The sequence below is a fragment of the Marmota flaviventris genome, chromosome 12, assembly GCF_047511675.1.
Source record: "Marmota flaviventris isolate mMarFla1 chromosome 12, mMarFla1.hap1, whole genome shotgun sequence".
In the NCBI taxonomy this organism is placed as follows: Eukaryota; Metazoa; Chordata; class Mammalia; order Rodentia; family Sciuridae; genus Marmota; species Marmota flaviventris.
This window is the reverse complement of record NC_092509.1, coordinates 82,648,565-82,666,023: the sequence shown is the minus strand read 5'-3', so window position 1 is coordinate 82,666,023 and position 17,459 is coordinate 82,648,565. Positions and strand designations below refer to the sequence as shown.

General features: G+C 38.8%; 1 protein-coding gene across 2 annotated transcripts in view; it reads left to right on the top strand.

The window, feature by feature from the left end:
- The first annotated feature begins 326 nt into the window (after positions 1-326).
- Positions 327-17,459, top strand: part of Nek7 (NIMA related kinase 7) — a 134,715-nt gene continuing 117,582 nt past the window's right edge. For both annotated transcript variants that reach the window (XM_071600199.1, XM_027945680.2), the window contains exon 1: positions 327-611. The gene's annotated coding sequence lies outside the window, so the exon portion shown is untranslated. The remainder of the gene's footprint in view (positions 612-17,459) is intronic.

Here is a 17,459-nt window from a genome sequence, read left to right as displayed (position 1 = left end):
TAAAAGCATTCTGTCCATCTACAACTACAAAAAAAGAAGAAAAAAAACCCACCAATCCTTCCCTAGGTGGAAAGTTGGCTACAGCCGAGGAAGGAGGAGTAAGGGAGCAGAAGGACGTAGCTCCACACCTCCGTAGGCCTCACCAAGGAAAAAGATTTGTCGTAAGGGTTCCACTGGAGCTCCGAAACCGGGAAAGTTGCCGGGCTCCTGGGCACCCTGGCGTGGGGAAGACGCCTGCAGAGCTCAGCAGGGCAGTGGCCCGGCGCAGCCAGATTGCGGGGAGGGGCCAGCACCCGCCCCGCCCCTCTCCTCGGGGATGCCGGGATGTTTACACTCCTGACAGCCGCCTCTGCGGGAGGAGGAGCGGGAGTTGCGGGAGGATGGGCCGCCGCCACTAGGCTCGCACTCAGGACTAGTCTCGCTGTGTGCAGGGTGGGTTCCTGCGCCTGCAGTGTCCGCGGGGGCGGCGCGGCGGGAGGTGGCCGATCGGCTCCTGCCCTCGCAGCCTCAGCCCCGGGCCCAGCAGGCCTCTCCACGGAGGTGCCCAGCAGAGCCGCGGGCTCACTGCGTGTCCCTCGAGGGCGGGAGAACGGAAAACTCTCAACTTCCTGGTGAGTCGCCTTTTGGAGCTCCGGCGCAGAAGCCAGAGGCCCGGCGGGTGGGGCTGCCCGCTGTAGTCCGGAGGGAGTGAGGGAGGGTGGTCTGGATCGCGGGGCGATCTCCAGGATCCCCCGCCTGGGGAGATGGGGCGGGGCGTGCTGTGATCGAACAGGATCCAGTGGGGGTTTGGTCCTTCCCTGGGGATGGGTGGCAGCAAGTGCTAGTCGGCCACCGGCTCCCAAGGCCCCAGGCTACTGTGGACTCTGGAGTAACTAGGAAACTTAGCAGCGGCCAAGGCGGCGGCAACAGGTCCTTGGTTTCAGGACCCAAGCAACTTAAGCGAAGACCCGCCCCCCAGTGGAAGCTCATTGGTGGCATCGGTTATTTATCCCTGGTGGATTGGTTAAGTCCATCTGTCAGGATTTGGCAGCAGTCCAACTTAGAAAAGTGAAGTTCACTGGGAGAGATTGGGTGGTGGGGGAATCCGAAGTGATTTGAGAAGTACAGCGGTGGTGTCGGGTGAGAGACCTGTTGGAGAATACACTTTAGAACCAGTATTGAAAAATGTCAGTATGAAGTGAAGTGAAGCCTTGGTGGTGATGATGGCAATGGAAAAGAGAGAAACTGAAGACTGAGGGCAAAGTTAAGACAAAGGAGAGCCAAAAGGGTAAAAGTGAGAAGACCTCATGGCCCTTGAATAGTGTCGGGAAACGAACACGACCTAGAGGATGCTGCAGGAGATCTAAATTTTTGTTGCCTTTTTATTTTGTAGTGCAGGCCTTAGGAGATGGTGTATGAACAGATTAATAGTATGTTAAAATAGCTGTATTTCTTGGTGGAGACAAACACAAAGAATGATTGCTTTATAATATAGACTTCTGTCCTTTAGATTCTGACAACTGGGAAATTGGAAACATATTACAGACATGAAATGACTCTCCTCCTAGGAGATTACTTATTTCAAGGGTACAAATTGGAAACAAAAAGCAATACAAAAACTTGCCCACAGTTTGTAGAACGTATTTACGTGTCAGACTTAGAACCGCTATTTTTAATTCCTTCTCCAGGGAATTCATTTTCCATGCGTATACACACTTCTTACAGACTACAACAGTATGTCTTGTCAGGTAGCACTACAGAATAAAGTTCACAGTATGTATGTTGTCAGTACTTTCTGTACAGGACCATAAACTGCTGCTGGTGTGATCGAAAAATGGCATAGTATTGCGCTTACAAAGTTTAGGGGGGATCTTGGCTCAGCGGTTGCAAACTTGCCTGACATGTATGAGGCACTAGGTTCGGATCTCGGCACCGTATATAAATAAATAAAGGTCTATCAACAACTAAAAAAAACAAATTATGGGATGTTTGGGATAACCAGACAAACCCTGAAATAAAGGAATAGTAGAAAAAAGACATTCATTTAACCCTATGATGCTTTGTGGCATTTGTTTTTGCTGAATGGACACTGAGTATTCTTGGCTTTAACACTGGATAAAGACCAGTGCACTTTAACTGGTTGACACATGACTTGAGCAATGATATCATTTTCATGGGAAGGAACCCTCTGCTATCCTTTTGTGAGATCTATTCCACAGTCAGCTTCGTCCTTAAAAAGCATCCTGTATTTGGTCCTGGACTGGGTGATTGCTGGGGTGGCAGAGAGATGTTGGAGCTTTGGGGCAGGGGGAGGATAGGACAAAAAACTTTGCTTCTTGGAGGAATCGGAGGGCCGTAGGAGGAGGGGCTGTGAAATAAAAAGGTGAAGGAGCCCTTTGAGGAAGCTGGTTGTTTTCTCAGGCGGATGGAGGACCCCCGTGCACCCTTCTGGAGGTGCCAGCTGGAGATTCCACTCTCAAGCCGGAGACCGGCGCTGAGTAGCATTGACGGCCCTCGCAGCCAATGAGCGGCGAGGACATGATGGCTCCCGATCCCGAGGGCGGGTACTTCCTACCCGGCCTGGGACTAGAGTAGCTGTGGCTGTTCCTTCTCCAAGGATGTCGGCGGGAGGAGGGACACCAGCCTGGTGCACAGTTTTGTGAAATCAATATGTAAAATACAGAAGAGGAGGGGAGCCCTCCAGTGTGTCTCCTTTCACTATTTAGCTGCACCTCGAACTCACCACTTTGAAACTTTATGGTAGATAAAAACCCGAAACTACTCAGCAGTGACTGCGCTTTTATTCTGAAAATAATCTGAAAATGAACCCCAAGAAATGACAGATAAATCGTTACACGTTTTCACAACTACGTTGAAATCTTGCCACAGTTAAAAAGTCTTGACTATCAAAAGTAGATTGGTTTGTGTCTAGAATTAAAGTACAATCTTGTAATAAAAACTGGTTAGGTTTATTTATTTAGAAAATACCTGTTGAACCCTCCGTTCCTTTCACCCTGGCTGGACATTTTCAAGGGTTTCTTTCCAGTCCAGTGAAACAGCACTTACTCCAAGAATGAGGAAAGAACGTCTGGTATGATGGCTGCATACTAGTGGAGGAGGGGGGATTTGAAGCTTGTGTGATTAATATACCCGAGTAATAAACTAAAAAATGAGCTTTGTAGTTTTAAATGACTAGAAGAGCAAAGCAGTTAGTATAAATAAATATTTAACATAAATAAACCCCCACCCTCCCTTCTCGGAATTGACCAGTTTTGAGGGCTGGTTTATTAAAAACGCTTCAAATATTCCCAAGTATGGAGTCTAAGACATCGGAGACTTTCACACCGACTCAGGGTTTTCCTAGGAATTGTTCCATGTTTTAAGATGGATCTCTATAGTATTAATAATGAAGCCACCAATCGGGACATTTGGAGAGAGAAGTGATTATTTAATGCAGTTTTGGGAAAGAAGCTGCTTAGAGAAAAAATTCTAAAATTCCTTTCAAGTTTGTTCCTTTGATTTTTGCTTTAAACAGGTTTTGGCATTTAAAAAACATACAATATAGCTGCAGCTGCACAAAGTACTACTCTCCTTTCCCAGTTTCATCCAAATTTACATATTCATTCCTTCAGAAGTTTGAGAGTTGGTAAGCTGGTATTTCAGTATATCATCTCTAAAACATGGTAGCAAACTGAGTGTAGTAGATAAGAAACTGGTTAGCAAAGTATATGTAGTTTGTGTAACTGGGGTTTTACTTCAAAAAACTTGATGTGTTAGAAATGGCATGTGTGATTATTGTTTACTCTGAATTGCTTTACCAGCAATTACTTGATCTGCATTTCTATGAAAGGATAAAAAATGTTCTAAGCAGCGTTTCTTTACACTTCTGAGGCTATCTAATTCTTTCTCCTTCCCCAATTTTATCCTTAGGGAAAGTGGATGAATATAATCTGGTTATATAATTGTAATCAAATTTATGCATTTGTAGAAAAAAATGGTAGTTCAGAATTTTAAAATTATGCCAGTCTGAGTTACACTTTAAACTGATGTCACTTGCTTTTAGTAATTAATACTTTGATTGTTCATATGTTTTTACAAAGTACTTCTTTCATTCTAAAAAAAAATACTTAGACACTATGATTCTTAGTGAGCAGTAGGAATGAGAGGGACAGATGGTCATGAGACATTCCCCTCTTTTTCTGGAGCGAGATAACTTTGTTTTTGAGATAACTTTAAGCATCATAAAAATACCAGCTCTTTCATACTGTCTATGTAATGAGCTTATACAATGAGCTGTTTTGTAGTAATAGCTATTCAAAGTGTTAAATAAACTTCTCATTTATACACTGTTATGCTTAAGTGGTTTGAAAAATTTAAAAATTTGTTTTGTTACTTAACAACTTGCCTTTTTGCGAATTGCCCCTGGTTTTGTCTGTTTATAGTAGTTGAGGGCAACTCTTTCTTTCTGGGCTGCTTTTGTACAGAATAGGGGATTAACAAACTTTTTCTCCAGAGGGTCAGATAGTGAATATTTTGGGCTTTGTGGGTAGTGTAGTCTCTGTTGCAGCTGCTGCTTTTGTGACTATAGACTCTCTACACAAGTGATGGTTGTTGTGTTCCATTAAAACTTTATTTATACAAATTGGCTTTTGGTGTATTCCTGGTCTAGAAGACAATACCAAAGGCCTAAATGTGATTTGAAGCCATCAATGTTTGGGTTGATATAAAACACTGTTCTAGGTAGGAAAGCTTATAACTTAGTTTTTTTGCCCTTAAAAACAATTTCTTTATCTTCCCCATTTCCCTTAGAATAATGTTCAACTGTGTATTCCCAAATTTTGTATTTCATTTCAGATAGTTAATAACCATATGGCCTCTTAGGTTTAACTTCTCTGGTTTCTCCAACATTCTTTGCCCTTGGGGGATCCTGTGATATTGAATAAATGTGTGCCTGTCTCTACCTTCCTTCTTAACTAAGGTAGAATCTGATGCTGGTCATTTACCTTTATTTGATTGACTAATAATACTCTAAATATGAGTACATTTGGTTGTTTCTTTAATTAGCAGTTTTTATTTTAAGCTTACTGGTCTGATGCCTTAGTTACCTTTAAAGGGAATTTCTGGCATGAACAAGAGGGTAGGTCTAATTTTTTTCTTCGCAAGAAAAATGGACTTCATCTTTCATAAAACCTTTTTTATCCCCAGTTAAAAAATTTTTTCCCCCTCAGTTAAACACTGGAAAGGGACTGTGCTTTAGAGGGCCTGCTGTCAAGAGGGTATGTGATCTTGGGTGAGTGGTAGGTACACCTCCCTTTGGTCTAGGAGTAAGCTGTAGGCTGACCTGGATGCAGCTATTGAGAAGCTGTGGGATGGAATGGAAAATGAAATACCTTTGGAATTACTCTCACAAGGGGTGGGCTGTGATTGTATGGGAATTTTGAACCCTTCAGGGAGGCCAGGTGGGACCTTGGGACATTTGTTTCCTGAATAGTTGATTACAAGCAGTCTCTTTGCTCTTTTTGACCCTCCTGACACACATTATCTTCTGTGTTTACCATTGTGTAAAAACAACTAGGCTCAATGCCTTAGGTTTGTCCCTACTTTATGACCTTGGTTAAGTTTCTTAAGAAAAGCCTAGTCTGAATATTTTTAACTCATGTAAGTTGCTTTGAAAAGTTAAGGATAACATCTTTGTAAATGAGCAGGTGGTGGACCCAGTAAGTGTCAGTTTCATTTCACCTATTTCTCTATTCTTAGGACCTTTGGGGGTGGGAAACACTTCTGTTATCGGTTTCTTCTGATGACAGGTCCTGACACCTACTCTGCTTTTTAGCCCAGCCTTGTCTGATTAGGGTGCCTCCCAGTTCTTCTACCATTGTTACTTTGCTTGGATTTTTCTTTCCCTTTTCCTTGTCATGAGTCTATATACAATTTACTGGTTTCCCCTTTTGAGTTAGTGTTTTCGTGATTTTTTTTTTTTTTGGGGGGGGAGGGTGGAGGGGAAGCTGTAATCTTTGTTCCTTCAGTAGATAAATCCCCAAGAGGCTATATTCTGGACTATTAAAGAAAAAAAATGCTAAAAGGTCTTCAAATTCTGATTTAAAAAAAATGGCAAAATTAAAAATGTTTTTTCCTAGTACAGTACTAATTCTCATTTACTTTTTATTGAAATATTTTCTGCATATCCTTAAATTCATTATAATTTTTATTGTCATTGTAACATAATAAAGTCATACACCTTCAGTTTTATTATGGCTGGAAAAACTGAGTAGATATGTTGATGAAAATCTATGCTTAATCTGCCATTACCTTTATATGTGGAAACTTATAGTAAAATAACATTTTTATAGTTTCTGGAAACTTACAGTAAAATAACATATGTTTGTATACTGTCTATGAGAAATTCAGAACTGGACAATGGGTAATTTATTTTTAAGTAAGTGGCATGTCCTTATTCCAAACATTTTATCTCTGGGATCTGGTTTGTTAGTCAACAGATACATGTAAGTTGCAAAATGTTTTTTGATTATTTTATAGAAAGAAATTTATTCACATTTCTTTTGTGAACCTACAAATGTATATCCTTGGTTATCACCAAGGTCTTTGGTATTTGAATATGATCAGGATAGTATAATGGCAAGTATACTATTCAGTGAAAATTGGCATTTGTCTTCAAAACACATATAAAATTTTTAGTAAGATTTTTGTATTTGATAACGATATTCCATTCAATAATTAAAATATTTTTCAGCTTCTTTTTTGTTAGATTGTCTTTTGTTACATAGTTCTCACATTTACTCCTAACTTTTTTTTTTTTACAGAATCAAGGAATTTACTGTATAGTATTAAATAGAACTTGGCTGTGCAGGAGTTTAGAATTGGAGTATTGTTCTAATACCAGGCCACAAAGGAAGTTGCTGCTGTTTCTGTGACCAGAAAGCTGATAGTCTAGAACCCCACAACCACTGCCTGAGTTAAAGTACAACTACTATAAGGAAGATGCTGTTACTATGGGGGCCCCAGATCTCTGCTGGACTGTTATGGTCCAGGAACAGGATGCTTTGTTAGCACTTCATTGCTGTAACAAAATACATAAGAAAATCAACCTTGAAAAGGAAAAATCTATTTGGGCTTACATATCCTTCAGAGATTTCAGTCGATGCTCTGCCGACTCCGTTAGCTTTTGCCCTATAGTGGGACAGACATCTTGGTAGAAGGAAGGAAAGTTGCCTTCCAGGTGGCAGCTGGAAAGTAGAGAGAACGTAAAAGGGGCTGGAAGAATATAATCCCCATGGGCATGCCTCCAGGGGCCCACTTCCTTCAACTCTCTAGTTCTCCCTCCTCCCAGTAGTCCATTCAAATTATGAGACTCTGTAGGGATTAATCCATTAATGAGATCAGAGCCATCATGATCCAAAGGCTTCTCAAAAGCCCTACCTCTGAACATTGCTGCACTGGGGACCAAACCTTTAACACATGAGTCTTTGAGGGACCTTCCAGATCCAAACCATAACAGGTGCTCCAGACCCTGGGTCTCGACACCTAAGTTTCCTCGGGCTGCTGTAACACCTTGCTACATACCAAGTGGCTTAAAACAACAGATTTACTCCATCAGTTTTGAAAGCCAGAAATCAAGTTGTCAGTAGTGCCATCCATGTTCCTTTTAAAGGTTAAAACACACACTAATTTTGCCTTTTGGTCTTGGCAGCAGTCCTTGTCTTAGCTTATATACGAAGTACTCAGTCTGTCCCTGTCACATGGCATGCTTCCTATCTGTCTCTTCTTATAAAGGCACCCTAAGGACCTCATCTTGGCCTCTAATTATTTTTTACACTTAAAATTTAACAACACGTGTACTCATAAAATTAAGATTCTTTACTACACACAGGTTTTCAAATTTCTAATCTCTTCGGTCTAAACAGCAGTTTAAGCTTTGGCAGGGGTTGTATCTGAGGCGCCCAAGTTTCCTTGTACGTTTATAGTATGCAGTTAGTGTTGTATTGCTGCCACAAAATACATGTTCCATAATCAAGGCTTACATTGACCATCAAATCTTGTCATTTCCCTTAGGAGAACGTATATACATAATTCAATAAGATGAATACTCTCTCAGAACTGTTAAGGGAGTTTATAAATTGTCTAGACTGGTCTTTTCATTTAATGTGAGAATGTAGACTTGCTAATCCATGTTCCACTACTAAATTCTGTTTCCAAGTTCCAGTTTAATGTTCTTGTTTGTTCTTTGTTTTGTAAGAGTAATAATGCCCTTGTGTAAGTTTAGTAATGTTTTGACAGTTGTTTTTCACTTTGGTTGAATGAGCAGAATCTTGTTTTTGTTCATAGTATGTGTTTAGTGAAGACTGGCTGATAGCCTGATGGCATTGTACCTTTGATTGCCCATGTGAGGGCCTTGAACACCTTATTAAGTCAGCAAATATTTGAGTAACTAATTATGCACTTGTAAAGAATTTTTTGTAATTTTAAAAATGAGGAACATAAGGGCTTGTTATTTTGGATTTGAAATAGGATCAAAGAAGTAGTTGTTACCAATATGGAGCCTAGTCCAAGAAGAAGCCCTCAGAGACCACAGTTAGGATAATAAACGTTAGAAAAGTTCATGGCTGGTAACAGGATCGTCTGCCCAGTATTTCATCAATACATATTTGAGAAGGAAAAATCTATTTCAGATTGACACCTTGATTCAAAAGTCAGGCGTTGTTGCTGTTAGTAGTTCCAGTATATTGACAACTTATATGCTCCCATTGGTTCCTGTATATTTGAAATTTTGCTGAACCCATTGATCATTTTCTTTAATTTCTTCTCCTCTAGGTGTGATTTGGATATCATGGGTGCCATAGTTCTCTTTATCTCTGTATCCCTTCTATCTTAGAAGTTGGTTCTGGTTTATTGTATGTTCCCTGTCTTCAGTGGTAATTCTTCCATGCAGGGTATAAGCAGAAATTAATTGAATCATTTCTGGGGAATTTATTTCATAGTTACATCCATGTGTACATTGAAAATAGTTCTGAAGAAACTTGTGTAGCTGTTCAAAAACTTCTCAAACTAGGTCCTCTGAGTGCTAGCATCAGAGATTGATTTGATAATTATGAGTATTAGCATTTTAAAACAAGTACCCAGATGATTTTCATATGCAGAATTGGAAAGATTGCTCTGTGATAGAAGTTTGTATTGTAAATAAGCAGTCCAAATTATCCCAAGGCAGGTGTTCCTCAGGCCACACCAAGAAACACCACATGATTGTTCAAAATCCTTTTTGTTTTGTTTTTGCTTTGTTTTATGATGTTTTTTCCCTACTGCTGACATCATTTCTAGCATGGTTGTGCAGTCCTTTGGAGTTGCTCACACCTAAGGGTCAGACTTCTTTAGCATATGTAACAAGGTCTCAGCTCAAAAACATCAATAGGCATTATGAAATCAGTTATAAATCAGCTAATTACTAAGTAAACAAGTATAATACAAATAACAATTGAGTAATGGCAGGAGAGAAAAATTTCACTTCCAACAAGGTGAAAGAAAGTATTATGTCTGTTAGTTTTAGTCAGTCAACCAGTTCCTGGTTATGCTGTTCTCAACATTTTTGGCATTTTTACAATACTTTTCTCGATTTGGTGTGAAAGCTTACCACTTCCCTTGTTCCTGAGGTACATTTTTGCAGAAGGGGAATCCCTTTGCCTTGTTACTTTGAGGTTTTTTTTTGTTTTTTGTTTTTGCCTTTAGTTATCAGTGCCTGAGACCTACCTGTAGTTCTCTATCTTGTTCCACAGCTTGTTCATGCCAAGCTTTCCTGTCTTGAATATCTGGCCATGCTGGAAAGTGTTCAGGAACATTACGATGAGTAACCTGTTCCTTTTTCCATGACTGTCTTATTTCCATTTGTTACTTTGATAACAAGTGACTGGTAATAACTTCCCTCCTTGTATGTAGATATAGGCCTTTGTATATAAAAGATAATCGACTGAAGAAAGCCTATTTGGTAATTTTAAAACTGCTTTCAATTATGTGTTTTTATACTTAGACTTTAAACAAAAAGTACCTATATTGCTTACAATCATTTTCCTATATTCTTATTTAAGAGGAGGCAGTGTGACATAGGAGGTTTTGAAATTCTGAATTAAGTTCAGGTTCATTTTTATCTCTTAAATACCATACATTCTGACAGTTATGATGAAGTAAGTCAACTGCCATGGAACTCAAGGGTTGACTGTCAGGCCATAGGGATTTCACTGATTGTGTGAATGGTTCAGATAATACAAAAGAACCTGGACTTGTAATGGTGCACTAGTGTCTGGTTAGGAAATCTTGGGACTTTGGCATTTAGAATATGGTCCCTGACAAGTGGGACCATTCTAAGGGTCTTCTTCATGTGGGGAGTAATCATGCTCATGATGTCAGTATTTCCACGTTTTCTAAACTGTGAATTTAAGAGTGCATTTGTACATGCATTATCACTATTCAAAAGATGATCCTATTGAGTACCCAGCATTTGCTGCTAAACTGTTTCAAATGAAGGTGGGCTTTTTCTGAATTTGGAAGTCATATCTGCCTGAAAACAGGACAGACCATGTAATCTTTGTAGCTTTTCAGCAACTGTAAGATGAACGATTCTAATGACGTTCACTTTATGATCCTTTAGTGTCCCTTTAAGTTTCTCTCTATTTTTCTACATGGTCCCACCATTCATAGGGTAAAGCAATTGAAGGTTGTTGATATGTAGCTGAAAGTGAGCAATAATTACTACAATTAAGGAAAAGCCCTAGGAAAAGTGAGAAGAAAACCTAGACAACAGTGGCATTTTCACCTGGAATCAATAGAGAAATATAAGGGGCAGGATAAAGTATAAGGACAAAAAAACTTTGAAAAAGAAAGGAGCATGCTCTAAGTATGAGAAAGGTGGTAAAGTGACTTTCTACACTGTTTATTCATGTCAAAAGATTCTGCAGTTTCTCTATTATAAATTGACTGGGTGTATAGGTTGTGCTGTAGTTGTTTGGTTTTCTTAGTTTGTAATTAAGACATAAACAACTTGGAAAAAAATCTACATTTAATAGAACTTGGTTATTTATTAATCCTAGATATAACTGCAACTTAGTAAGGCCTTCTTTTGGTTGACCATGAAATCAGTCATCCAGTGAGGTTTCCAAATGAACAACTTTTCACAATTACAAACCACATTGGATCACCACTATGCAATATTTAAATTATCCTTTTAGTTTGAAATACTATATTCCATATCAAAACAAGTATCTAGTTTTATGCCTTTTAAAGTAATTCAGTTATTACAGGATTTTAGAATAAGGAATGACCTAATATTGTATCATATTGCTTGCCTCACCTGTCTTTAATGGTTACATAGTGGGGCCTCTGCTTTCAACCTGATCCTGATTCATTTCTGTTGCCCACATTTTAATCACATTTGACAACTTACCACCCTCTTTAAATAAATTTTTTACGCCTTTTTGGGCTGATCTGTTCTATCTCTGTTTTTCTTACTGCTTTTAAGGCCTGTTCTCTACATTCCAACTATTCTATCTCAGTCTATGAAAATCATCTTTATCCTTTAAGGCCCTGCTCAGATATTATACAAAACATATAAAGAAACTTCTATTTCTTCCTCTTAAGGCCTTTAGTACTTCTTGTCTCTCACCATAAATGTTTTCTTAACATCCTTCCTGGAATATAAGCTGGAAGATGTGAATCATGTTGTGTGTATGTTTGTGTTTCCTATAGGGCCTGGGACCATTCTTGTCAGAACTGGCCATTCGCAGAAGGGCAGAAGCCTGCTTCCCAGAGACTGTATGAAACAGAAGGTGTGGGCAGGTCCTAGCAGTGAGAAGATGTCCAGAACGATTGGGCAATTGGTTTCAGGGAAGTCTAGGAGAAATGCCAGGCACATGTTCCTGCAAGGTCCATAGAATGTGGTATGAAGGAGCTCTTGCAGTGTGAAATAGGTCCCAGGCCCTATAGGAAACACAGACATGCACAGGACACGATTCCCACCTTCCAGAAGCTTATATTCCAGGAAGGATGTTAAGACAAGTGCATTTACTGTGATAGACAAAAACAGAAAAGGCCACAAGAGGCCAAAGAAATCGACCTCTGACTCTTGAGTGTCACTGTCAAGACCTTCAGGGGTCTAGTTGGAGAGGCTGGGCTTTGTACCTGAATTCTGAGTTCTAAGTTGTGAAAGACTTCTGTGGGATGAGATGGGAATTAGAACTGGGAAAAAGATGGGTTTGTCAGACATGGATTTGCTGTGAGTGGGGAGGCATGTCGAGTCAAGTGTTTGGTGTTTGGATATAATTTAAGGGGCCTGGGCAACAAGGAATAAAAATAAGTTTCTGGAATTTGGACCAGTGGTTAAAACAGGACCAGAAGTCTGATTAAATTCAACTTCAGGCTGATTTACCAAAGTGTTTATTAAGAATCCTTGTATGTCCTTTTCTTGGAGGCCTCTCATTCCTAGTCCAGGTTAAATGTTCTGGCTTTCTATGAAGGCCTAGGAACCTTTTTGCCCCAGATTTTTTACTTTTTTCCAGATTATTTCCATTTAGATGTTTTAACAATTAATCCTCTTACTGAAGAAACTCTTCATGAAGGAAATGTACTGAATTAAATAAGATAATAATTAGGCTAGTACTTGAAATTATTCTTTTTTTTCTCCTGGATTACTAATTTATTTTTTTTATTGGTTGTTCAAAACATTATAAAGCTATTGACATATCATATTTCATACAATAGATTCAAGTTGGTTATGAACTCCCAATTTTACCCCAAATACAGATTGCAGAATCACATCGGTTACACATCCACATTTTTACATAATGCCCTATTAGTAACTGTTGTATTCTGCTACCTTTCCTATCCTCTACTATCCCCCCTCCCTCCCCTCCCATCTTCTCTCACTACCCCATCCACTGTAATTCATTTCTCTCCTTGTTTATTTTCCCATTCCCCTCACAACCTCTTATATGTAATTTTGTATAACAATGAGGGTCTCCCTCCATTACCATGCAATTTCCCTTTCTCTCCCTTTCCATCCCACCTCATGTATCTGTTTAATGTTAATCTTTTCTTCCTGCTCTTCCTCCCTGCTCTGTTCTTAGTTGCTCTCATTATATCAAAGAAGACATTTGGTATTTGTTTTTTAGGGATTGGCTAGCTTCACTAAGCATAATCTGCTCTAGTGCCATCCATTTCCCTGCAAATTCTATGATTTTGTCGTTTTTTAGTGCTGCGTAATACTCCATGGTGTATAAATGCCACTTTTTTTTTTTATCCATTCATCTATTGAAGGGCATCTGGGTTGGTTCCACAGTCTAGCAATTGTGAATTGTGCTGCTATGAACATCGATGTAGCAGTATCCCTGTAGTACGCTCTTTTAAGGTCTTCAGGGAATAGTCCGAGAAGGGCAATAGCTGGGTCAAATGGTGGTTCCATTCCCAGCTTTCCCAGGAATCTCCATACTGCTTTCCAGATTGGCCGCACCAGTTTGCAGTCCCACCAGCAATGTACAAGAGTACCCTTTTCCCCACATCCTCTCCAGCACTTGTTGTTGTTTGACTTCCTAATGGCTGCCAATCTTACTGGAGTGAGATGGTATCTTAGGGTGGTTTTGATTTGCATTTATCTGACTGCTAGAGATGGTGAGCATTTTTTCATATACTTGTTGATTGATTGTATGTCCTCCTCTGAGAAGTGTCTGTTCAGGTCCTTGGCCCATTTGTTGATTGGGTTATTTGTTCTCTTATTGTCTAATTTTTTGAGTTCTTTGTATAGTCTGGATATTAGGGCTCTATCTGAAGTGTGAGGAGTAAAAATTTGTTCCCATGATGTAGGCTCCCTATTTACCTCTTTTATTGTTTCTCTTGCTGAGAGAAAAATTTTCAGTTTAAGTCCCATTTGTTGATTCTTGTTATCAACTTTTGTGCTATGGGTGTCCTATTAAGGAATTTGGAGCCCGACCCTACAATATGTAGATTGGCGCCAACTTTTTCTTCTATCAGACGCAGAGTCTCTGATATCTAGGTCCTTGATCCATTTTGAGTTAACTTTTGTGCATGGCGAGAGGAGGGGATTCAGTTTCATTTTGTTGCATATGGATTTCCAGTTTTCCCAGCACCATTTGTTGAAGATGCTATCCTCCCTCCATTGCATGCTTTTAGCTCCTTTATCAAATATAAGATAGTTGTAGCTTTGTGGATTAGTCTCTGTGTCCTCTATTCTGTACCATTGGTCCACCCTCCTGTTTTGGTACCAGTACCATGCTGTTTTTGTTACTATTGCTCTGTAATATAGTTTTAAGTCTGGTATCACTATACCGCCTGATTCACACTTCCTGCTTAGAATTGCTTTTGCTATTCTGGGTCTTTTATTTTTCCATATGAATTTCATGATTGCTTTATCCATTTGTACAAGAAATGCCGTTGGGATTTTGATTGGCATTGCATTAAACCTATAGAGAACTTTTGGTAATATCGCCATTTTGATGATGTTAGTTCTGCCTATCCATGAACAGGGTATATTTTTCCATCTTCTAAGATCTTCTTCTACTTCTCTTTTTAGGGTTTTGTAGTTTTCATTGTATAAATCTTTCACCTCTTTTGTCAGGTTGATTCCCAAGTATTTTATTTTTTTTTGAGGATATTGTGAATGGAGTGTTTTTCCTCATTTCCGTTTCAGAGGTTTTGTCGCTGATATACAGAAATGCCTTTGATTTATGCGTGTTGATTTTATATCCTGCCACTTTGCTGAATTCATTTATTAGTTCTAGTAGTTTTTTTGTAGACCCTTTTGGGTCTTCTAGGTATAGAATCATGTCATCTGCAAATAGTGATAATTTAAGTTCTTCCTTTCCTATTTTTATGCCTTTAATTTCTTTCGTCTGTCTAATTGCTCTGGCCAGTGTTTCGAGAACTATATTGAACAGAAGTGGTGATAGAGGGCATCCCTGTCTTGTTCCAGATTTTAGGGGGAATGCCTTCAATTTTTCTCCATTGAGAATGATGCTAGCCTGAGGCTTAGCATAGATAGCTTTTACAGTGTCGAGGTAAGTTCCTGTTATCCCTAGTTTTTCTAATGTTTTGAACATAAAGGGATGCTGTACTTTGTCGAATGCTTTTTCTGCGTCTATTGAGATGATCATATGGTTCTTATTTTTAAGTCTATTGATGTGGTGAATAACATTTATTGATTTCCGTATATTGAACCATCCTTGCATCCCAGGGATGAATCCTACTTGATCATGGTGCACAATTTTTTTGATGTGCCTTTGTATCCGATTTGCCAGAATTTTATTGAGGATTTTTGCATCTAGGTTCATCAGAGATATTGGTCTGTAGTTTTCTTTCTTTGAGGTGTCTTTGTCTGGTTTCGGAATCAGGGTGATGTTGGCCTCATAGAATGAATTTGGCAGAGCTCCTTCTTTTTCTATTTCCTGAAATAACTTGAAAAGTATTGGTATTAATTCTTCCTTAAAGGTTTTGTAAAACTCCGCTGTATACCCATCCGGTCCTGGGCTTTTCTTGGTTGGAAGTCTTTTGATTGCTTCTTCTATTTCATCTATTGTTATTGGTCTGTTTAAGTTGTGCGTATCCTCCTGACTCAGTCTGGGCAAATCATATGACTTAAGGAATTTATCGATGTCTTCACTATCTTCTATTTTATTGGAATATAGGTTTTCAAAATAATTTCTAATTGTCTTCTGTATTTCTGTAGCGTCTGTTGTGATATTGCCTTTTTCATCCCGTATGTTAGTAATTTGAGTTCTCTCTCTTCTTCTCTTCGTTAGCATGGCTAAGGGTCTGTCGATCTTATTTATTTTTTCAAAGAACCAACTTTTAGTTAATTTTTTCAATGGTTTCTTTTCAATTTCGTTGATTTCCGCTCTGATTTTAATTATTTCTTGCCTTCTGCTACATTTGCTGTTGTTTTGCTCTTCCTTTTCTAGGGCTTTGAGATGAAGTGTGAGCTCATTTATTTGTTGGTTTTTCCTTTTTTTGAGGAATGACCTCCAGGCGATGAATTTCCCTCTTAAAACTGCTTTCATTGTGTCCCATAGATTTCCGATATGTTGTGTCTGTATTTTCATTTATCTCTAAGAATTTTTTGATTTCCTCCTTTATGTCTTCTGTAACCCATTGATCATTCAGTAACATATTGTTCATTTTCCATGTGATGTAGGATTTTTCCTTCTTTTATCATTGATTTCCAGTTTCATTCCATTATGATCAGATAAAATGCATGGGATTATCTCCACCCCTTTATATTTACTGAGGGTTGCCCTATGGCATAATATATGGTCTATTTTTGAGAAGGATCCACGTGCTGCTGAGAAAAAAGTATATCCTCTTGATGATGGTTGATATATTCTATATATGTCAGTTAAGTCTAGGTTGTTGATTGTGATATTGAGTTCTATAGTTTCTTTATTCAGCTTTTGTTTGGAGGATCTGTCCAATTGTGAGAGGTGTGTTGAAGTCACCCATAATTATTGTGTTGTGGTCTATTTGATTCTTGAACTTGAGAATTTGTTTTATGAACGTCGCAGCACCATTATTTGGTGCATAAATATTGATAATTGTTATGTCTTGTTGGTGAATGGTTCCTTTTAACAGTATATAATGTCCTTCCTTATCCCTTTTGATTAATTTAGTCTTGAAGTCAATTTTATTCGATATGAGGATGGCCACCCCTGCTTGCTTACGAGGACCGTGTGCGTGGTATATTTTTTCCCAACCTTTCACCTTCAGCCTGTGTATGTCTTTTCCAATCAGATGTGTCTCCTGGAGGCAGCATATTGTTGGATTTGTTTTTTTAATCCATGTTACCAGCCTATGTCGCTTTATTGGAGAGTTTAAGCCATTAACGTTTAGAGTTACTATTGATATATGGTTTGTACTTCCAGCCATGTTTGATTATTTATCTTTTTTTTTTTTTTTAATTTAGTTTGTTTCTCCATGGTTAGCTTTCCCCCCCTGCCCTCTGTCTTTATAGAGGCACTTCCCACTGATGGTTTTGATTATTGTTTTTCATTTCTTCCTCGTGTAGTGTTTTGCTCAAGATGCTTTGCAATGCTGGTTTTCTGGCTGCAAATTCTTTTAGCTTTTGTTTATCATGAAAGATTTTTATTTCGTTGTCGTACCTGAAGCTTAATTTTGCTGGATACAGAATTCTTGGTTGGCATCCATTGTCTTTCAGTGTTTGAAATACTTTGTTCCAGGATCTTCTCGCTTTCAGCGTCTGTGATGAAAAATCCGTTGTTAACCTTATTGGTTTACCCCTGAATGTAATCTGCCTCCTTTCTCTTGTAGCTTTTAATATTTTCTCTTTGTTCTGTATATTGGATATCTTCATAACAATGTGTCTTGGCTTTAAATTATTCTTAATAATAATTACTACTAATCACTACTTGAAAGTGATAAAAGACTTTAATTTGTACAGAGATCAAATGCTCACATAA